Raw genomic sequence first — 21,141 nt, forward strand, 5'->3', positions numbered from 1 at the left:
GAAACCCCAAGGAGGGGTCGCTATGAGTCGGGGCCGACTCGACGGCAAACAACAACAACATATATATATCTATATATATATATAATTTATATGTATCACACACACTCATATATATATATATATATATATATTTAATTCATAAAAGTAAAATACCTCAACCAACATTGATTAAAACCAATTTGACTTTGCACTTCATCTCCTGTGGAATAGCTTTGAAGTGTGTGGTAGTTATTCCCCATGATGAGACTAGCAATCAACCCCATGGTGGGATCTACCACAAGCAGCTGAGTAGCTGCCTTTGGGATGTGGTCTACTTCCTATCTATAAGGAGAAGCCTTGGGAATGGTCTCTAGCCTATGGCACACTTAGACCCTACATGTAGTGGTGTCGTTGCTCAGCAGGCTGCTACGCTCTGCCTTGGGACTTACAGTGGACTTAAGTCAATGGCCTGCCGTGTGGTTTGCTAACATCGGGACTATGCCTTTTTACTTGTCAACCTTGGGGCTTCTCAGCCTCAGCAGCCTGCAGCTGTCTGAGTGAAGAAATGCCTCTAGCTCCACTGGGCTGGGAGCAGGAGGCAGAGCTGGACCCCAAAGTTGAGGGGCTTTTACCCAGCCCCTAGAGCTTGGCACTTTGACTTGGACTTAGAGCCTCTAAATTGTAAGAATAAACTCCTGTTTGTTAAGGCCATCCCATTTGTGGTATATTCTTGTCAGAGCAACACTAGGTAACCAGAACAGAGTGTCTGTGGGTATTCGGGGAATTTGGTTAAGGGGAAGTTGAGTTGGGAATATATTTAGTTTTGGTTTAATGGGATCTATTTATGTGGCTCCCAGTCTCTTTTATGCAGAAATAACTTATTGCTGACTGTCCTGATACTGAAAAGGCTCTCAGAAATACTGCTACCACCAACTTCTCAGGTGACAGGACACAAAGGTACGTAGCCAGAGCTTTTAAGGGGATATGAATGTGTCCTATGACATCCTTTGATGGAAGAGAAACAAGGCTTAAAAATGCATGAATCCGGAAACTGTTATGCATTATATGCATTACAATATATGTAAAACTGTAAGTGGAAAATTTGGTTCTTACTGATGCCTGGTATGGTAGTTAAGGTTGTATGTCAACTTGGCTGGGCCTGACTGAGTGGCTGGGCAGCTGGATGTAGTTATGCCCCATGGTGAGACTGGTAATTAATTCTATGGTGGAATCTGTTGGAGCAGCTGAGTAGCTGCTTTAGGAATATCGGCTGCTTCCCATATATAAGAAACAACTTTGAGGAAGGTCTCTGGCTGATGACACTCTTGAACCCTGCATGTAGCCGAGTCATTGTTCAGCAGCCTGCCATGTTGCCCTGCCGATCTTGGGACTTTTAATGGAATTGAATTAATGGCCTGCCATGTGATTTGGTAATACCGGGACTGTGCCTTTTCACTTGCCGACCTTGGGTTTGTCAGCCTCAGCAGCCAGCTGCCTGAGTGAAGAGATGCCTCTAGCTTCAGTGGGGCAGGAGCAAGAGGCAGAGCTGAAACCCAAGGTTGAGGGGCTTTCACTCAGCCCCTAGAGCTTGGCACCTGGAACTCAGACTTCTAACCTCCAAAATTGTAGGGGAGTAAACTCCTGTTTGTTAAAGCCCTCCCATTTGTGGTATATTTCTGTTAGAGCAGCACTAGGTAACCAAAACACCTGGTCAAAACAGACCTTCTCACCTATCAGGAATATACTTCTTTTGCAGGATGTGCAATTATAAATGTATCAGAATTTTTTTCTTTTATATAGAAGTTACATGAACTAGAATTTATCAAAATTCCTATATTTTTAGGGCATAAGCCTGTAGTAATGCTATTAATAAGAATACCTCTGCATGTGATGTTATATATTGTGTTGTTGTTGTTGTTGTTATGTGCCGTCGAGTTGGCCCCGCTGGTGGGTTTGAACCGCCAGCCGTCTGGTTAGCAGGCAAGTGTCTTAGCCACTATGCTACCAGAGCTCCCGTTATATATTGTATATATCCTCAAAATATTGATATCACCAAACATAACATAAAACTTACAATATGCCACTAATAACTAGGATATTAGTAATAAACTATGAAGAGTATCAGTAAAGTCAAATGCCCTGAATCTTATAACTTCTATATGAAAGAAAGTTGATGGAGGTTTCCTGAATTTCACAATAATCCTAAAATATGTAAATACATAGCATTGCTAATGTGGGTAGTTCAGTTTGTGTGTCAGCTTGGCTGGGCCTGGTTGACTGACTGGGCAGCTGGATATAGTATTCCTCATAATGAGACTGGTAATCAACTCCATGGTGGAATCTACTGGGAGCAGCTGAGTAGCTGCCTTAGGGAATGTGGTCCACTTCCTGTATATAAGCAGAAGCCTTGGGGAATGGTCTCTACCCTATAGCACACTTGGACCCTGCATGTAGCCGTGTCATTGTTCAGCAGCCTTCCATGCTCTGCCTACCTTGGAACTTACAATGAACTTGAATTAATGGCCTGCCATGTGGTTTGGTAACATCGGGACTGTGCCTTTTTACTTGTCAACCTTGGGCTTGGCAGCCTCAGCAGCCAGCAGCTGTCGGAGTGAAGAAAAGCCTCTAGCTCCAGTGGGCCAGGAGCAGGAGGCAGAGCTGAACCCCAAGGCTGAGGCGCTTTCACCCAGCCCCTAGAGCCTGGCACTTTGAACTTGGACTTAAAGCCTCCAAATTGTAAGAGAATAAACTCCTGTTTGTTAAGGCCATCCCATTTATAGTATATTACTGTCAGAGTGGCACTAGGTAACCAGAACAACTAATAGTTTTGAAGCTGAGAAAAATTTCTCTGAAACTATCAATAACAAATAAACAAGTTGATCAACCATGGTAGACAAAAGACTGAATTATTTTTTAATTTTCTTTATAGAAAATGATACTGCAAAATTAATGTTCATATGAAGAGTCATCTTGTGATGTTTATGGTTTTCCTCAACTTCTAAAACTTTGTAATTTATTGTGATATCATTTCTCATTTTAAATAAATATTCAATTATAAACCTAATTTTATATTTGTAATTTTTATTCTTTTTTTTTTTAAAGAGCTCAAAGTTGTATATAAGCTAAGCTTCAGATCCCAGAAAGCCTGGGTCCACCCCTGTATCCTCCCTTTATCTTCCTGGCTTCAGGTGGTTTTGAACAAATGTAAAGTAGTCTCATACTTAAAGTTCCAATTATAAACAATTGGTGTATGACTGGTTTTCTTGTAGACTTTTAGATGGCTTCTAACTTTTCTTGATGTATAGAATGAGCTGAGTTTCCAGAATTAACCAGGAGCTGGGAACCATTCCCTTCTGATTCATCCATGCACCTTGAGTTTCACTCTTACTGAACCTCTTCTAGAGTCTCTCTGCCTCAGGCTCTGGGGACAAATTCCTTCTTCCTTTGACATGTGGCTGGCTCTAGAATGGTGGCAGAGTTGAAAGGAAAATAGGGAAGAGGGGTGCATGTACAGAATTCTAATTTGATGACTCTTTTGGGGAGTGCCTCTAATCGGTCCCAGTTAGTGTATCTTGCTGAGAATCTGGCAGAAATGAGAAAGGAGAAAGCATATGAACAGGTGAAGGAAGTGGGGATAAGAGATAACTTTTAACCCTGTTGGAGACCTCCATCAGTCAGCTCTCGTCACATTAATTAACAAGCCTCCTCAAAACTTAGCGCCATAAGGTCGTGATTATTTATTTCTTGAGCACACAGGTCTATAGATCAGCTGAGATTAAGATGGTCTAGTCTGGACTAAGCTGGGCTTGGCTCCAAGCTGTGGCCTAGGCCTGCTCCATTTATCCTCTTTGAACAGCAGTTATCAGAAGCATGTTCTTCTCAGGCAAGGCAGGAGCCCAAGAGACCAGGGCCAACTTTGCAAGCACATTTCAAGCTTCTGCTTTTATGATGTCTGAAAATATTCCATTGGTTGAAGGAAGTTAATGGCCAAGTCCAAATTCAAGGGGTAGGAGAGTCACAGTACCCTGCTCTTATGACAATGCAAGTCATATGGCCAAGGCAACGTCAGTGGGTCAGGGAAGATGCAGTTGGAAGGACGGAGGGAGTGAATATTTGGTGAACAATAACATAATATGCCAGAGGAGCTGTCATATCAAAGAAAGAGCACATTTTCTCTCCTCTCAGTCAGTCCTCAACCCACTGCAGCCTATCTTTATTCCTTGCTTTTACCAAAATCACTCTTATTGATTTTGCTTCATGATATCTAGAATCTGATTCTTCTTCATTCTCACGGAATTGCTTCCTTAGTTGCTGATGCAGCCTGCTAACTGGTCTCCTTGTCTCTGGTCTTATCCTTTTCCAATTCCTCATCTACAGAGATGTTACAATTATCAGTATCTCATCATCATTAGCATCATCATTATTGTTACCTATTTTGCATTACACTTACTGGTTTATGTGCTTGCCTCCTTCGATATACTGAGAACTTCTTGATGGTAAGAACTGTATTTTTTTTTTTTTTTTTTTTAATCTTTGAATCTCCAGCATCATGCACCAGGCCCAACACATACTAAAACTTCAGTAAGTGAATATGGAAAGAAGGAAAGAAAATAAGGCAAGTGGCATTCCATTGTAAAACTGTCTGTCCCTAAAGCCCATACTTCTTCTAGTCTACCACAATGCATCTCTCAGGCACAGATGTGTTGCTGATAGAAATAAGGATAAAGCTTAAACCTTCCCATTGCACACCAACAGAAAAGCAGGTTTTCAGGTCTGGATTAACTAGATTATTTTTCTCATAATCACAATAATCCTTCCCAATCCTAATCTAAAATAGAAAGGTCTAGAAGGAAGGTTGAGCAATCCTACTTCTGTAGTGATACTGCCTCGGAAACCCAAGGAGGGGTTGCTATGAGTCAGGGCCGACTCGACGGCACATAACAACAACAAAAAGAAGTCATACAAAAACTTTTAAAGGCCCATAAGCACTTTAAATGTATGAAAAGATGCTCAACTTCACTCTTAGAGATATGCAATACTATTTTTTTACCTATCAGGTTGGCAGAGATCAAAAAGGCTTCAACATTGTACTGATAAAAGGTGTAGAAGCAGGTATTTGCATATATTGCTTGTTGTTGTTGTTATGTGCCGTCGAGTCAGCCCCGACTCATAGCGACCCCTCCTTGGGTTTCCGAGGCAGTGTCACTACAGAAGTAGGATTGCCCAACCTTCCTTCCGAGGATGGGAGTATAATTTGGTTCAACCTCTATGGAGGGTAACTTGGTAGTATCTATCAGCTCTTTAGGAGCTCTGGTAGCTTAGTGCCTAAGGCACTTGACTGCTAACCAGAAAGCTGGCGGTTCAAACTCACCAGCCACTCCTCGGAAGGATGGTTGGGCAATCTACTTCCATAGTGATACTGCCTCGGAAACCCAAGGAGGGGTTGCTATGAGTTGGGTCTGCCTCCACAGCACATAACAATGACAACAACATCAGCTCTTTATGTACTGATATGGAAAGGTCTCTGATATATCCCGTGTGTAAGTGAAGAGGCAAGATGCAGAACAAGGAATACAGTATTACTTTTTGGGTTGTGTTGGAGAAAGAAGATACACACACACACACACACACATACATACGCATACAAACAAAACGTGTATGTGTCTATATGAGGCATCAGTGGTTCAGTGGTAGAATTCCTGCCCTCCATGCAGGAGACCTGGATTCGATCCCCAGCCAATGCACCTCACACACAGCCACCACCTGTGCTGTCAGTGGAGGGTGGTGCATGGCTATGATGCCGACCAGGTCTCAGCAGAACCTTCCAGACTAAGATGGACTAGGAAGAAAGGCCTGGTAATCTACTTCCAAAAACCAGCGATGAAAATCAAGTAGATCACAGTGGTCCAATCCACAGCATTTTGTTCCATTGTGCATTGGGTCGCCATGAGTCAAGGCTAACTCAGCAGCAGCTAACAACAACAACAATATGCTGGGAATGGGTTATTCTACTGCCTATCTATTCCTAATCTATGTTGTTACTACATAAGCAAGCTCTGGAAAGATATATAGAAAAAAAATGTCAATAGCACTTGGCTTTGGGAAGGGAAATTGAGCTGGAGAACAAGGGCATGAGGAGAAATTTTCACTGTATATTATTCCATACCTTTTACATTTTGTACCATATAGAATAGAAAACTTTGTATGCCAGGAACAAAATCAGAAGATCAGCAACAAACTGGAAAATATATTTGCAACATAGTATGGCAAAGGACTAATTTCCTTGATCAACAAAAATTTTATAAATAAGTAAAAATAAAAAATAGACGAAAGGGAGAAATAGGTAAGAGATGTGAATAGTAGTTTTAGAAAGAAATACAAATAGGCAGTAATATATGAAAAAGATGCTGAATTCATACATTATTAAAGAAAACAAAAATGGGGACGAATACTTCAGAGAATTGAGCATTATTATTAGGTGTAGATAAGTAGAGACTAAATGACCAATTATTAAGGTTGTTGTTGAGGGGTCTCTTTCAAGCATCTGATAAAGAAAGGCTTCTAGCATCTGAAGGAACTAATTCCTCCCAACCCTTAAGGTCTTTAATTCTTTATGGTACCTAATGTACAGGTGTTGATAAAGCCAAGCAGGCAAAGGAGGGTAAGGAAAATAATCCATGTTCACTTGAAAGCACAAAATCTCTGAAATGTGAGGAATCTTGGAGCTCATCTTTTCCAACCTTCCACCTAATAATCCTCTCTTGGAACACAGTCCCCAGGTCTCCATTTAACAACATTGAACAAGTTTATTAATGTATCATTCCTTCATTCATTCAATAAATATATACCCAGTTCCTTATATGTGTTCCGCACAGCCCCTGCCCTCATAGAGACAGACATTAGTCAAATATTTACTCAAACAAATGTAAAATTGCAATCATGACAGACACAAGAAGAATTTTGCAGTGCTATTTATGAGAGCCTAAGTATAGCATAGTGCCTAAGGCACTTGACTGCTAACCAGAAGGCTGGTGGTTCAAACCTGCCAGCCACTCCTCAGAAGGAAAGTTGGGCAATCTACTTCCATAGTGATACTCCCTTGGAAACCCAAGGAGGGGTCGCTATGAGTAGGGTCCAACTCGATGGCACATAACAACAACAACAAGAAATATGATATGACCCATACAGGGGATTTGGGGAAACTTGAGCTTGATTGGGATGAACAGGAGTTTAACTAGGCAACAAAGAGAGGAAAAAGATACTAAGCAGAGGAAACAGCAAGTGCCAAGACCCTATCAGGAGGAATCATGACAAAGACACTGAAAAGTCTAGAAATAGTGACAAAAAGTGTGTTATAAGGTGAGGCTGAGGTGATAGATTGGAGTCAAACCTTAAGTAATTCAGTCATTACTCCAAGAGCTACTGGAAGCCACTGAAGAGTTTGAGGATAGAGGGAAAGGGGGTATGTGCCTTGCTTAGATTTGCATTTGTAAACCATGCCTCTGACTAAGAGTGAATAATGAGTTGGAGGGGACAAGAATACATTGCACAGGTGAATTAGGAGCAAGAGATGGATGACATGATGGTTACTTACACTAGGGTGGTGGTGATGGAGATGGAGTGATCTGGACAGATTCCAGAGATGTTTAGAAAGTAAAATTGGCAACACTTAATGATGGATTAGGGAGCTCTGGTGGCATAGTGCCTAAGGCATTTGACTGCTAACCAAAAGGGTGGCAGTTCAAACCCAAACAGCCACTCCTCGGAAGGAAGATAGGGCAATCTACTTCCGTAGAGATATGGCCTTGGAAACCCAGGGAGAGGTCGCTATGAGTCAGGATCGACTTGACGACAATGAGTTTTTTTTGGTTTTGGATGATGGATTAGATATGAAGAGTGACAGAGAGAAAGGAGTATGTCAATAATACCTCCTAATTTTTTGGCAAACACAACTGGATAGATGATGGTACCATTCAATGAGATAGAAAATAAAGGAAGAGAATTAAATTTGGGAGGAAACATCAGAGTTCAGTTTAGAACATGCTGGATTTGAGATGCTTTTGACACATCAGTCAGTTGGTAGCATTTATTTATTGAATGTCTACTATGTTGCTGGCAGTGGAATAAATTAGTTTATTTATTCATTTATATATATATATATTTATTTATTTATTTATTTATTTTTTTAAAGATGAATTTAATCCCTTTCATTGAGACTCTTGCTGTACTACTATCTATTGTATATTTCATCCTACTTATGTCTTTTATGTATTGTATGACTCTCTCCACCTCTCTTCCTTTGTTGGATAGAATGATCAAATACCTTTGTAGGTTGTTAGCTTGTTAATTTCTAAAGACCTTTACCACCACTCCACTTCACTATCCTTTCCCCTGGTCACATCATGAACCGTGTCATCACTCAGAACATATTGACCTTAAATTTCTCTCACTTCTCTCTTTGATCCTTCCAGCTCTCTCATTTTCCTCTCCGTGTCCTGCATCTTCCTCCTTTTACTGTCCTGTTTCTTTCCTTTCTATTGTTTCCAAATCTCTCTAGGATTTTCTCACTGTCATGGCCTGACACATTGAAGACACAAAACAAATATTTGTTAAGAGTATTGATATCTCTTTCTTTACTACCACTTACTCCTCAACCTATTGTTGTCCAGCTTGACCTCTGCCACTCCTCTTAAAGTCACTCCAGTCCACTCCAATTGCCATTGGAGTTGATTCCAATTCATGGCAACCCCATGAGTGTCAGGATAGAGCTGCGCTCCATAGGGTTTTCAATAGCTAGTTTTTCAGAAGTAGATTGCCAGACCTTTCTTCCAAGTTGCCTCTGGGTGGACTTGAACCTCCAATCTTTCAGTTACCAGCCAAGCACATTAATTGAGATAAAACTTACCATTTTAAAGTATGTATCCTTCAGGGACTCCTAAGAACACTAAGGCTTTCTAATTACAAAATCCAATGGATACTTTTCAACCTTTATTTTATTTTTCTCTTAAGTATTGCTCATTTTGTTGCCTACTCTTTTCCAAATTCTGTATTTCCTTGGATTCTGTACTTTTCTGCCTACCTTTTTTCTTTTTTTTAATTTTTATTGTGATTTGAGTGAAAGTTTACACAGCAAATTCACTTTCCATGCAGCAGCTCACACACATTTTGTTTCGTGACATTGACTGCAATTTCTCACAATGCAGCAGCTTCCCTCCCACTTCATCCCCATAGTTACCTCTTCCCTGTGTCCTTCCCTCCCATGCATTCCTGCCTCCTGAGCTGTCTCCCTGTGCATCCACAGTCTTTCTATTCTCCCATGATTGATCTCTCCAAGACGGGTATCTACCTAATGTAAAAGGTGCAGCTCATATGCCTTGTCTTGTTTGGATGGAAGCCACAGGAGTGGGTTCAATTCCAGACTGGAAGGGCAACTATGGGCCACAATCTTAGTGGTTCCATCAGGCTCTATCAGACCAGCAAAACTAGTTCCTTTTTTTTTTTTTTTTTTTAATGATTTTGAGTTTTGTTCCACACTGAAACCCAAGGAGGGGTCACTATGAGTCAGATCCAACTCGACAGCAGTTAGTTTGAGTTCTCCCACTCTATCCAGGATTTCCTACGTAGATCCCCCTCTGTGTGGTGGACAGTGGTAGCCAGGCACCATTTAGTTCTTCTGATCTCATAGTCATATAGGCTGAGGATCGCATGGTGTCCCAGTCCCTTGGACTAATTGTTTCCATGCATCTTTTGTTTTCTTTGCTCTGGATGAGGAGAGACCCATCATTGCATCTAGATCTGCCTTTCTGCTTACCTTCTCTTAGTCTTTTTTTGAGGGATCCTAATCCTCAAGAATTGTCTTCAGCCTTTTTCTCTTCTCCTTTACAGATATACCCTAAACAATCCCATTCACTCTGTATGTTACTATGTCTGATTAGAACTCTATCAAGCTCCAAAATTTATCTCCACCTGCTCATTGAACACTCCTACCAGGCACATAGGCATTCATTAGATATTTGTTAAAGGAATAAATAAATTTAAATCCTGTAAGTACCTCACAATTCTTTTATAAACACTCATCATCTTTTCTGTCCATCCACCATACCTCTTTTCATGTTCCCTAGTCTGGTTAATATAACATCGCTCAGCTAATCTTGCATTAAATACCAAGATCTGATTATTTTTATCCCTAAATACTTTTAAATCTGTCTCCTCCCCTCCATCCCAACTAGTGCTGTCCTAGTTCACTAGGATGGAAAGAAAAGGCCTGGTGATCTGCTTCCATTAAGATGATAGCCAAGTTCATCCACATATCGTAGCTCACCTAGATTATTCCAAAAAGTTTCTAAACTCGTTTCTCTGACTTTCATCTTTCTCCTTCCTAGTCCATACTTAAAAATATGTGGGGTTTTTTTTTCAAATGAGATAAAACTCGCCATTTTAAAGTGTGTTTTACTAAATTCACAATGTTGTACAACCATCACCACTAATTCCAGAATGTTTCTCTCACCCTATAAAGAGTATCTCTCACTTCTCCCTTCTCCCCATGTACTAGAAATCACTGATGTACTTTCTGTCTCTAGAGATTTGCCTATTGTGGATATTTCATATGAATAGAATCATAAAATAATCTGGTCTCTTGTAATTCGCTTCTTTCACAGCATAATTTTTTCAAAATTCATCCATGTTGTAGCATGTATCAGTACTTCATTCCTTTTTATGGCTAATATATGGATGTACCATATTTTGTTTATCTGTTCACTAGTTGATTGAAATTTAGATTTTTTTTCCACTTTCTGGCTATTATGGATAATGCTGCTATGAACATTCATACACATTGTGTGGACAATATTTTAATTTCTCTTGGGTATATACCTAGAAGTGGAACTGCTGGGTCATATGGTAACTCTATGTTTAAACTTTTAAGGAACTACCAAGCTATTTTCCATAGTGACTACACCATTTTACATCATTGCCAGCAATGTATGAGCTTGCAAGTATTTCCACACCCTTCCCAACATTTGTTATTTCCCATTTTTTGACAATAGCCATCCTAGTGGGTATGAAGTGCTATCTCATGGTTTTGATTTGCATTTCCCTAATGACTAATGCTATGAGTCGGGCCGACTCAATGGCAAATAACAACAACAACAACAACAATGACTAATGAGGAGCTCTGGTAGCATAGTGCCTAAGGCACTTGACTGCTAACCAGAAGGCTGGCGGTTCAAATCCATCAGCCACTCCTCGGAAGGAAGGTTGGGCAATCCTACTTCCGTAGTGATACTGCCTTGGAAACCCAAGGAGGGGTAGCTATGAGTCGGGGCCCACTCGATGGCAAATAACAACAACAACAATGACTAATGAGTCCTTAGGTGGTGCAAACTGTTTACACAATAGCAGGCATTAGAGGAATAGCTAACTTAAAGGTTGGTCATTCAAACCCACCCAGTGGTACTATGAGCAGAAAAGGCCTGAAGATCTGCTTCCCTTAAGACTGTAGCCAAGTCCATCCACATTATGAGGTGTTTTGTGGGTTCTTCATTATTCTTTAATGTTGCATAGTATTCCATTGTGTAAATGTACCATAGTTTGGTTATCCATTCATCTATTGATAGGCCCTCAGGTTGTTTCCATCTCTTTTAGTCTTAGGGTCTGATGGACCTCGGAAACCTCAGCCTTCACAACCCTGAGATCAGAAGCATGGTGCCTGGCTACCAATGCTCACCACCTGGAAAGGGATCAAAATTGGAGATCCTGGATAGAGTGTGTGTGTGTGTGTGTGTATGTGTGTGTGAGAGAAAATGTGGAACAAAATTAAAAAAACACAAAAATGACCAGAATTACTGGTCACATAGAGACTGCTAGAACTGCTGAGAGTATGGCCTAGAACTGGACTCATTTCTATGGATTAGCTCTCAGCCAAACAGTAGAAAGGCCTGCAAGCAGAACATCTACCCCAGGGAGATGCACCCCTTAGATCAATCAACCATGAGAGATCAGAAGGGCAGCATCTCCATAGGGGGATGTCCTGCACAGACAGGAAGGCATGGGTAAAAAGGCCATAGGGAAGAGATAGTCACAGGAAGGAGATAGGAGGAGAGGTTTTTTTATTGTTGGGATTGTAATTGGTGCTGTGAAACCAAATGTGCATGAACTGTTGAGAGTAAAACAAATCTGCTTTGTAAATTTGCACCTAAGTGTCTCTCTCTCTCTCTCTCTCTCTCTCTCTCTCTCACACACATACACACAAACATTACAGCCAAGAAAACCCTATGCTACAGTTCTATTCTGTAACACATGGGGTCGCCATGAGTCGGAATCAGTTCAAAGACAACTAATACAATGACAAATGACGTTCAGCATCTTTTTATGTATTAACTATTTGTGTATCTTTTTTGGACCCAAAATCTTCTTAAAAATTAATTCTGCTTACACTACTTTAGTACTCAAAATTTTGAATTACTGCTTACCGCCTAAAAGAATAAAATCAAAATTTCTTAGTGTGGCACACAAGGCCCTCTGAGATCTGACCTCAGCCTTCCTGTTTAACATATCCTCTAATTCTCCTCCTCACACTTTATGTTTTAGCCGTAATGAACTGAGGAGAGATAGAGAGGGTTTTACGTTTTTCTCTCTTTTTTTTTTTTTTTTTATCAACCCAGTCACCAACAATAGAGGATGCTCAACTAAGGGTGAGAAAATGAGTCACCTGACCAATGGAGTGATGAGTAGTATGAGCATACCTGCAGATTCTTGTTAGTTTTTCCTTTTTTTTGCTTTTATCCTTCTTGCCTTGCTTCTTGGCAGCATTCACTTTGCTCTACCTAGGCCACCATAGGAGCTCTGGTAGCATAGTGCCTAAGGCACTTGACTGCTAACCAGAAGGCTGGCAGTTCAAACTCTCCAGTTCAAACTCCTCAGAAGGAAGGTTGGGCAATCTACTTCCCTAGTGTTACTGCCTCTGAAACCCAAGGAGGGGTTGCTATGAGTCAGGTCTGACTCCAGGGTCCATAACAATAACAGGCCACCATATATCTATTACTCTAACATAAGTCCTAGGGCAGAATAAAAAAGACAGAACCAGATTCATGACCAAAGACGCTACTGAAACGTTCTGGCTTTTAGGTTTCCCTAGGTTGTAAGGTGTGTGTTTCTCATGTCTCTCCACTTTTCCTGAGACTGCACCAGGTAGTTCCAACCTAGGAGGAGGTGGGTAGGCAGAGGAATAGCAGGCAATTTGTTCTGTAGGTCCCTCCCCTCTCCTGTCTTGATTGCAAATGGCTGGAAAGTCAGCTTCTATTGTGATTAAGTTATAATTTAAGGCAGTGAACATGTGCTCTGCTGGCGGCTATAAAGATTCAAATCATAAAGTTTTACAGTGGAACGGTTTCTGTAAAAGCATCGTTAGGAAGTGGGAACCATGCCTTTAATTCTTATGACATATGGGACTGCCTGGTTTGTTTTGGTTTCAGTGGAGTTTAGTAGGGTGATGGTCTGACTAATTAAAGTCAGACCTTCCTCTCTGCAGTGCTCTGCCCCATCAGAGGACAATGTAGAAAGGTGGACCTTTTCTCTCCACTTCTATTTCTCTATCAGCTTATCAAAGACGTGGAATTCTCCAAGATCAATAGTAACCCTTTGATAATTGAATATTTTAAGATCTCTTCCAACCTATTAGACTTTGTTTCTTGGGGAGACCATGTCTTCCTCTGCCCCTTACTGACCAAGCGGAAAACCTAGACAATAAACCAAGACTAATTGGAAGATGATTTCCTTCTGGGGGATCAGCTAAGGAGATAGTTCAGGTCAATAACTAAGTCAATGGTAAAAAAAAAAAAAAAAAGAGAGAATGATAATTTAGTAAATCTCTTAACCAGTTTCTGCTTAATCTACTTGCCAGGTTCACTGACACTCTCTATGGCCTGTGTAGAACATACTAACTGATCCCAAAATGTAATAACGCTGAAGGTTATTCTCTATTTTGTACAGTCACATACTGATACTTCCACCACTTGACTTTACTGCTTACCAAGACTCATCTGTACTTGTTCATAAGCCTGTTTATGTCAGTGGTAGTTGTTATTATAATTGCCTAATTTCATTAAAGATTTTGTAAACTCAACAATATAAAATTGCAAAGAAAGAGAGGTGGTTTCCAGGGAAGCCAATTTAAATCTAGGGTGTCTCTAAAATAATTGCTGTTGAAGGTGTGGGTAAGACCAGTTGAGGAAAAAATATCACTGCAATCTTGGAATCTGCACTCAAACTGCTTTAAGTTCTTGTTCTGCTATAAAAAAATAAAACCAGGAATCGTAGACAATGTGTTATGGATGTGATTTATTCAGGGAAGATATGGAAAGACAATCAGCAGACATAGAACCCTGGCCCTACATCAAAAGATTAGTGAATAGATCTATATATTTTTTGAGTTAAAATAAAATGTTCAAGGTAAGTATATATCTCTTTTTAATGCTTTAAGGAACTTTTTAGATTAACCAATAGATGTTTTTAAAAAAAGAAAAAAGCTTTCTCTGTAATAGGATTTATCATTTACTGGATGGCATTATTGAGTTCTTTACAGAGGAAAGCATTGCTATCTGCTTTATACAAGTGAAGAAACTGAGGCTTAGGGTGACTAAACTAGTCCTAGTTCACAGAAATGGTGGCCCCGAGTGTGTTAGCTATAGAACCAAGGAGAAGAAAAAGAAAAACCTCGTGTGAAATACTTAAGCAAATGGAACAGGAGATTTAAAAAATAAATAACATTTGATAGCCTGCTGAGCATATAAATTGAAAGCATCACTTTGGAAAAACATAGTATTATCTTAATGTATTTAATTAATAACTATTGAGCACCTACTCTGTGCCAAGCACTGTTCTAGATTGTAGGGATATGGCAATGAACAAAACAGACAAAAACTTACCACATGCATTGTTATAGGTTACATTCTTGTAGAGTTGAACATGTATAAATGCTGTGACTTAGCAGTTCCATCCCTAGGTACAGTCCTGCAAAAAGGGTGTGAGGGTAGCATCTGACCTCCTTTAACTTCACAAGAGGGAGAGAATCAAGAAGAACATCAATAGTCCAAGGCTGATTCCTATGAGGCAGAAGTCAGACATGCCAAGACTTTTTACCAATTCTGACACCAGCTACCCCTCCCAAAGCACTCTGTACTTCTCTGCTTAGTTCGATAATTCCTTTCAATGGCCACCCAGAATTCACATACAATACTCCCAATCCTGGGGTTTATTAGGAAAGTAACAATTGTAACAATTTAGAATTATACAACTTCTTCTCAGTGTGTCACAGGACATTTCTCTCTGGCCCTGGCCTCTGTCCTTCTTGGACAAGTGTTACAAAGCTCTTTTAGCTCTGCAATAGGTGCCCAGAGAGGCACCCCACTCCACCAGCAAGCCTCCTACCTGAAGACAGTCAGCTTCTTTGCTCTGTGGGCTGGGAAGCCCACTGCTCTATCTCATGCCAGACTCTTTGTTCTGTTGGTTCTACTGCCTCAGCTACTACCATCTCTCTACCAGCTCTTGGGTCCAAGGACACACTTCACTCCTGGCTCTTCTTTCTTGATGATAGTGAGTGTTCCCTTTCTGCCTCTGGGATAGCTCATTTTAAGCCTAGTAGATGTCAAAACTGACCAATCCCCATGTTAAGGTTCCATATACCTTGTTTGCACAGTCCCACCCCCACAAGGGTGCCATGTACCTTATTTACATTATTAGCAAGCTATCCAATCCCCCTTGGTGGGCCACAAGTACCACACATTTGCAAAGTCCCACATAGTCATCTGATGGGAGTCACAAAGACCATGGCTAGAAGAGCCATATTAAGAAATTTACTGCATCGCAATTCCCAAGAGAAATTCTTGCCCATGTACTCTAAGAGATGTGAATACAAAAATGTTCTCAGCATTCATTGTTTATAATAACATCAAAGGAAAACAAAACAAAGTCCATAAAAACCCACATGCCCATGAAGGGAAGAATGGATAAACAGATTGTGGTATATTCATATAACTGAATACTATAAAGCAGTGAACATGAAAGCACTATAACCACATGAATCAACACAGAACTCTTAGAAATATAATTTGAGTGAGAAAAGCCAGTTGCAAAAGAATGTATCAGTGTATAAAGTTCCAAAGCAAACAAAACTAAGCATTGCTTGAGGGCATGCATATTTGGTAAGCTATAGAGAAAAATAAGGGCCTGAGGAGGAAATAAGCTTGGCATGATAGTTAAATGAATGGGAGGGGAGATAAAGGAGTGGGATTCAGAAGGAGAACATAGAAAGCTCCAACTGTTAATTCTCATTTTCTGTATCTTAAGTTGGTGGTGATTCAGAGGTGTTCATTTTATCATTATGCTTCACAATATCTATTTTATATGTAACATACATATGTATGCATACATTAAATAGTACTTGACACGCAGTAGGTGGTGACAAGTTATTGATTAAATAAATGAATACAATGCTATATTTTCCAAAAATGATGATACCAATTTACCCTCCCAGAAGCTTTCCGGGTCCCACTTACTTTTTTAATCATTACATTATATACCTATGCAAACACTGTCCATATATACATATATAATATTTAATGTAAATGCCTTGGAGAAGGAAAAGAAAGTAGAAAGGTATAGAGATTGAATTAAAAATATCTTGATTTGAAGAGGCTTGAAGTTAGAAAAGCCAGAAAACCAACTCTACAGAAACAATTAGCTTAGCTTAGAAACCTGTACCAAGATCCAGGCACTGATTTTTCCTTACAAGAGGATCTCCATGTTCTGGAACCCCTCCTTTTCTCACAATGTGTGGTCTGTGGCTTCAGACATTGCAAAGACTGACTGTGGAACCTTGCAGTGATGAACAGCAAGGGCTACAAGGAGGAGGAAGCCACCAGAGTCACCAGTCTGTGGACCTGAAGCCATCAGATTGGAGCTAACCTTGGGCTTTGGTTTTCTACCATCGCCTTAAACCAGGCTCTGTGAGTATGCATGTTTTTGTGGATGTGCTTTTGTTTCTGCATTTGATAAAGTATACTAACCAAACTTTGTGATAACTTTCCTCTGCCTTTGGCAGAAACAGCCAATTAGGTCTGAACTGAATCTTTGACCCAGAATCATGTTTATCCAGAAGCAGTCAGGTATAGTGTAATCAAAGAACCCATCAGTTATGTATTTTGGGTAGACTGATTGGTTCATTTACCAAGAGGCAGCCAATTTCTTATTTCATTAGATGTTGTTTTTGTTACGTATCGTCGAGTTGGTTCCAACTCATAGAGACTCCATATACAATGGAACAAAACACTAACTGGTCCTATGCCATCCTCACAATTGTTGTCATGTTTGAGCCCCATTGTAGCCACTGAATCAGTCCATCTCATTGAGGATCCTCCTCTTTTTCGATGACCCTCTATTTTACAAAGCAAGATATCCTTCTCCAGAGACTGGTCCCTCCTGATAACATGTCCAAGTATGTGAGACAGAGTCTTCCCATCCTCACATCAATAGGAGAATATTCTTGCTGTACTTCTTCCAAGAAAGATTTGCTCATTCTTGTGGCAGTCCATGGTACATTCACTATTCTTTACCAACACCATAATTCAGATCCACCAATTCTTCTTTGGTCTTCTTTATTCATTGTCAAGTTTTCAATGCATATAAGGCAACTGAAAATACCATGTCTTGGATCAGGCTCACCTTAGTCAAAGTGACAACTTTGCTTTTTAACACTTTAAAGAGGTCTTTTTCAGCAGATTTATCCAATACTATACATCTTTTGATTTCTTGACTGCTGTTTGCATGGGCATTGATTGTGGATCCAACTAAAATGAAATCTTTGACAACTTCAATCTTTTCTCCATTTATTATATGCTGCTTATTGGTCCAGTTGTGAGGATTTTTGTTTTCTTTATGTTGAAGTATAATCCATACTGAAGGTTGGAGTCTTTGTTCTTCATCAGCAAGTGCTTCAAGTGCTCTTCATTTTCAGCAAACAAGGTTGTGTAATCTGCATATTGAAGCTTATTAATGAGTCTTCCTCCAATCCCAATAAGGCATTTTTCTTCATATACTCTAGCTTCTTGGATTATTTGCCCAACATATAGACTGAATAAGAATGGTGAAAGGCTACAATCCTGATGCACACTTTTCCTGATTTTAAACCATGCAATATCCCCTTATTCTGTTTGAACAACTGCCTGTTGTTCTTTGCATAGGTTCTCCATGAGTATAATTCAGTGCTCTGGAATTCCCATTCCTTGCAATGTTATCCATAATTTATTATGATTCACACAGTCCATAGTCAATAAAACACAGGTAAACATCTTTTTGGTATTCTTTGCTTTCAGCCAAGATCTATCTGACAGCAGCAATGATATCCCTCATTGCACATCCTCTTTAGAATCCAGCATGAATTTCTGGAGTTCTGTGTTGATATACAGCTACAATTAGTTTTGAATTATCTTCAGCAAAACTTTACTTGCATGTGATATTAACAATATTGTTCAATAATTCCTACATTCTGTTATATCACCTTTCTTTGGAGTGGGCATAAATATGGAACTCTTCTAGTCAGTTGGCCAGGTAGCTGTCATGCAGGTTTCTTGGCATAGATCAGTAATCACTTCCAGCATTGCATCCATTTGTTGAAACATCTTTCTTTGTTTTCATTTTTTAAAGTTTTTGTTGTGGTGAAGACATATACAACAAGACATTCACCAATATAACAACTTCCACATTTACAGCTCAGGAACATTGATGATATTTTTCATGTTGTGCCACCATTATTGCTATCCTTTTCCAAAATATTCCACCACCATTAGCATAAACTCAATGCCCCCAAAACACAAGATTTCCCTTTCCCCCTCCCTCCTAACCCTGGTAACCCCTAATAATCTTTGTTTGTTTTTTCTTTTTCACCTATCTAGGAATTTTCCATGCCTTCCCCTTCCATCCCTGGCAACCAACAAAGAAAATTTCCTTCCACATATACACCTTTCCTTGACTTTTTACAATAGTGAACTGATACGATATTTGTCCTTCTGTGATTGACTTATTGCACTCAGCATAATGACCTCCAGGTTCACCCACATTATGTGATGTTTTGCAATTTTACATTATTCTTCAGTGTTGCATAGTTTTCCATTGTGTGTATGTACCACAGTATTTTTATCCATTCCACAATTGATGGGTACATAGGTTGTTTCCATCTCTTTACTATTGTGAATAATGCTGCAATGAACATGGGTGTGCATATATCTATTTGTGTCCTGGCTCCTACTTCCCTGTCTTTTGTTTGTGTGTGTGTGTGATTTGGATGAAAGTTTACAGAGCAAATTTATTTTCCATATAGCTGCAGATACACTTTGTCTCACGACAATGATAGCAATTTCCCATAATGCAACAGCTCTCTTCCCACCTCCTCCCCATAGTTATCTCTTCCCTGTGTCTTTCCCTTCCATGCACTTCTGCCCCTGCCCCCCTCTGTCTCCCTGTCCATACACAGCCCTTCTATTCTACCATAATTGATCTTTCCAAGGAGTATATCTACCTAATGTAAATGTTCAGCTCATATGCCTGTCTTTTGTTTGGCTGGAAGCCACAGGAGTGGGTTCAATTCCAGACCTGAAGGGCATCTAGGGGCCATAGTCTGAGGGGTTCCATCTGGCTCTATCAGAGCAGCAAACCTGGTCTCTTTTTTTTTTTTTTTTTTATGATTTTGAGTTTTGCTCCACATTGTTCTCTCACGCTAGCCAGGATCTCCTACATAGATCCCCCTCTAATTGGTTGACAGTGGTAGCCAGGCACCGTCTAGTTCTTCTGGTCTGATAGTCATATAGGCTGAGGAGCCCAGGGTGCACTAATCCCTTGGACTAATTGTTTCCATGCATCTTTGGCTTTCTTTTCTTTGCTCTGGACGAGGAGAAATCCATCATTGCATCTAGATGGCTGCTTGCAGACTTTTAAGATCCCAGTCGCTACTCGCCAAAGTAGGATGTGGAACAATGTTTTTGTGTAGCATGTATGCCAGTTGAGCTTGATGTCCCCTGTGACCATGTTCCTGAACCCACAGGTCCAACTACTCGCTCCCTCTGGGTAGCTGACTGTGGCCAAGAAGTGACTACAGCCTTGTCTCGTGTCAGCTCTACTATATATCTGGACATTCTTACAGAACATACAAACACAGTTGTAGAATCATTGTCTGCCAGCCCTATACGTAGTCATGGGCACACTCCCGCTTGCATAGACATACCTAATAGTTCAGCCTGTCCACCTATCTAGCCAACTATAGATCTATGTTTGCCTTCACTGACAACACAGTACTGTATGTGCAAAAGGGTTCATCTTTATTGTCTGCACCTCCCATGTACCTCTCTCTGTCTTCCTCTTCTCAATGCCACCGTATTGATCACTTACATTTGATACACTGCCCTTCTCTTCACCCAAATCAATACTTGTCTCTACCTATCTAACAGTATTCCCTCCCCTCCCCTCCCACCTGTGGTAACCAACAAGGAAAGTTTCCATACAGAAACCTCTCTTTGACTTTTTGCAATAACAGACTAATACAATATTTGTCCTTCTGTGATTGACTTATTTCACTCAGCATAATGTCCTCCACGTTTGTCCACATTATACGCTGTTTTGCAGATTCTATATTATTTTTCAGGGCTGCATAGTATTCCATTGTGTGTATGTATCATAGTTTGGTTATCCATTCTTCTGTTGATGAGCACCTAGGTTGTTTCCATCTTTTTGCTATTGTAAATAGTGCTGTGATGAACATGGGTGTGCATATATCTGCTCTTGGTCTGGCTCTCACTTCTTTAGGATATATATCTAGTAATGGAATTGCTGGACCAAGTGGTATTTCTAGTTCCAACTTTTTAAGGAATCACCATACTGCTTTCCATAGTGGTTGTATCATTTTACAGTCCCACCAGCTGTGTATGAGAGTCCCAATCACTCCACATCCTTGCCAGGATTTGTTATTTTCTATTTTGTTGAACTTTGCTACTAGTGCTGGGGCAAGATGGTATCTCATTGTTTTGATTTTCATCTCTCTAATGGCTAATGGGGAGCTCTGGTAGCATAGTGGCTACGGCACTTGACTGCTAAACAGAAGGCTGGCGGTTCAAATCC

The 21,141-nt window shown here is 40.2% G+C and overlaps 1 protein-coding gene across 1 annotated transcript in view; it reads left to right on the forward strand.

The window, feature by feature from the left end:
• The window catches only part of RNF220 (ring finger protein 220), a 347,542-nt gene that overhangs the window by 107,383 nt on the left and 219,018 nt on the right, over positions 1 to 21,141 (forward strand). The gene's annotated exons all lie outside the window — the stretch shown is intronic.

The sequence above is a fragment of the Orycteropus afer genome, unplaced genomic scaffold (assembly GCF_000298275.1).
Source record: "Orycteropus afer afer isolate SDZICR_OR568_19922 unplaced genomic scaffold, OryAfe1.0 scaffold00370, whole genome shotgun sequence".
Classification (NCBI taxonomy): domain Eukaryota; kingdom Metazoa; phylum Chordata; class Mammalia; order Tubulidentata; family Orycteropodidae; genus Orycteropus; species Orycteropus afer.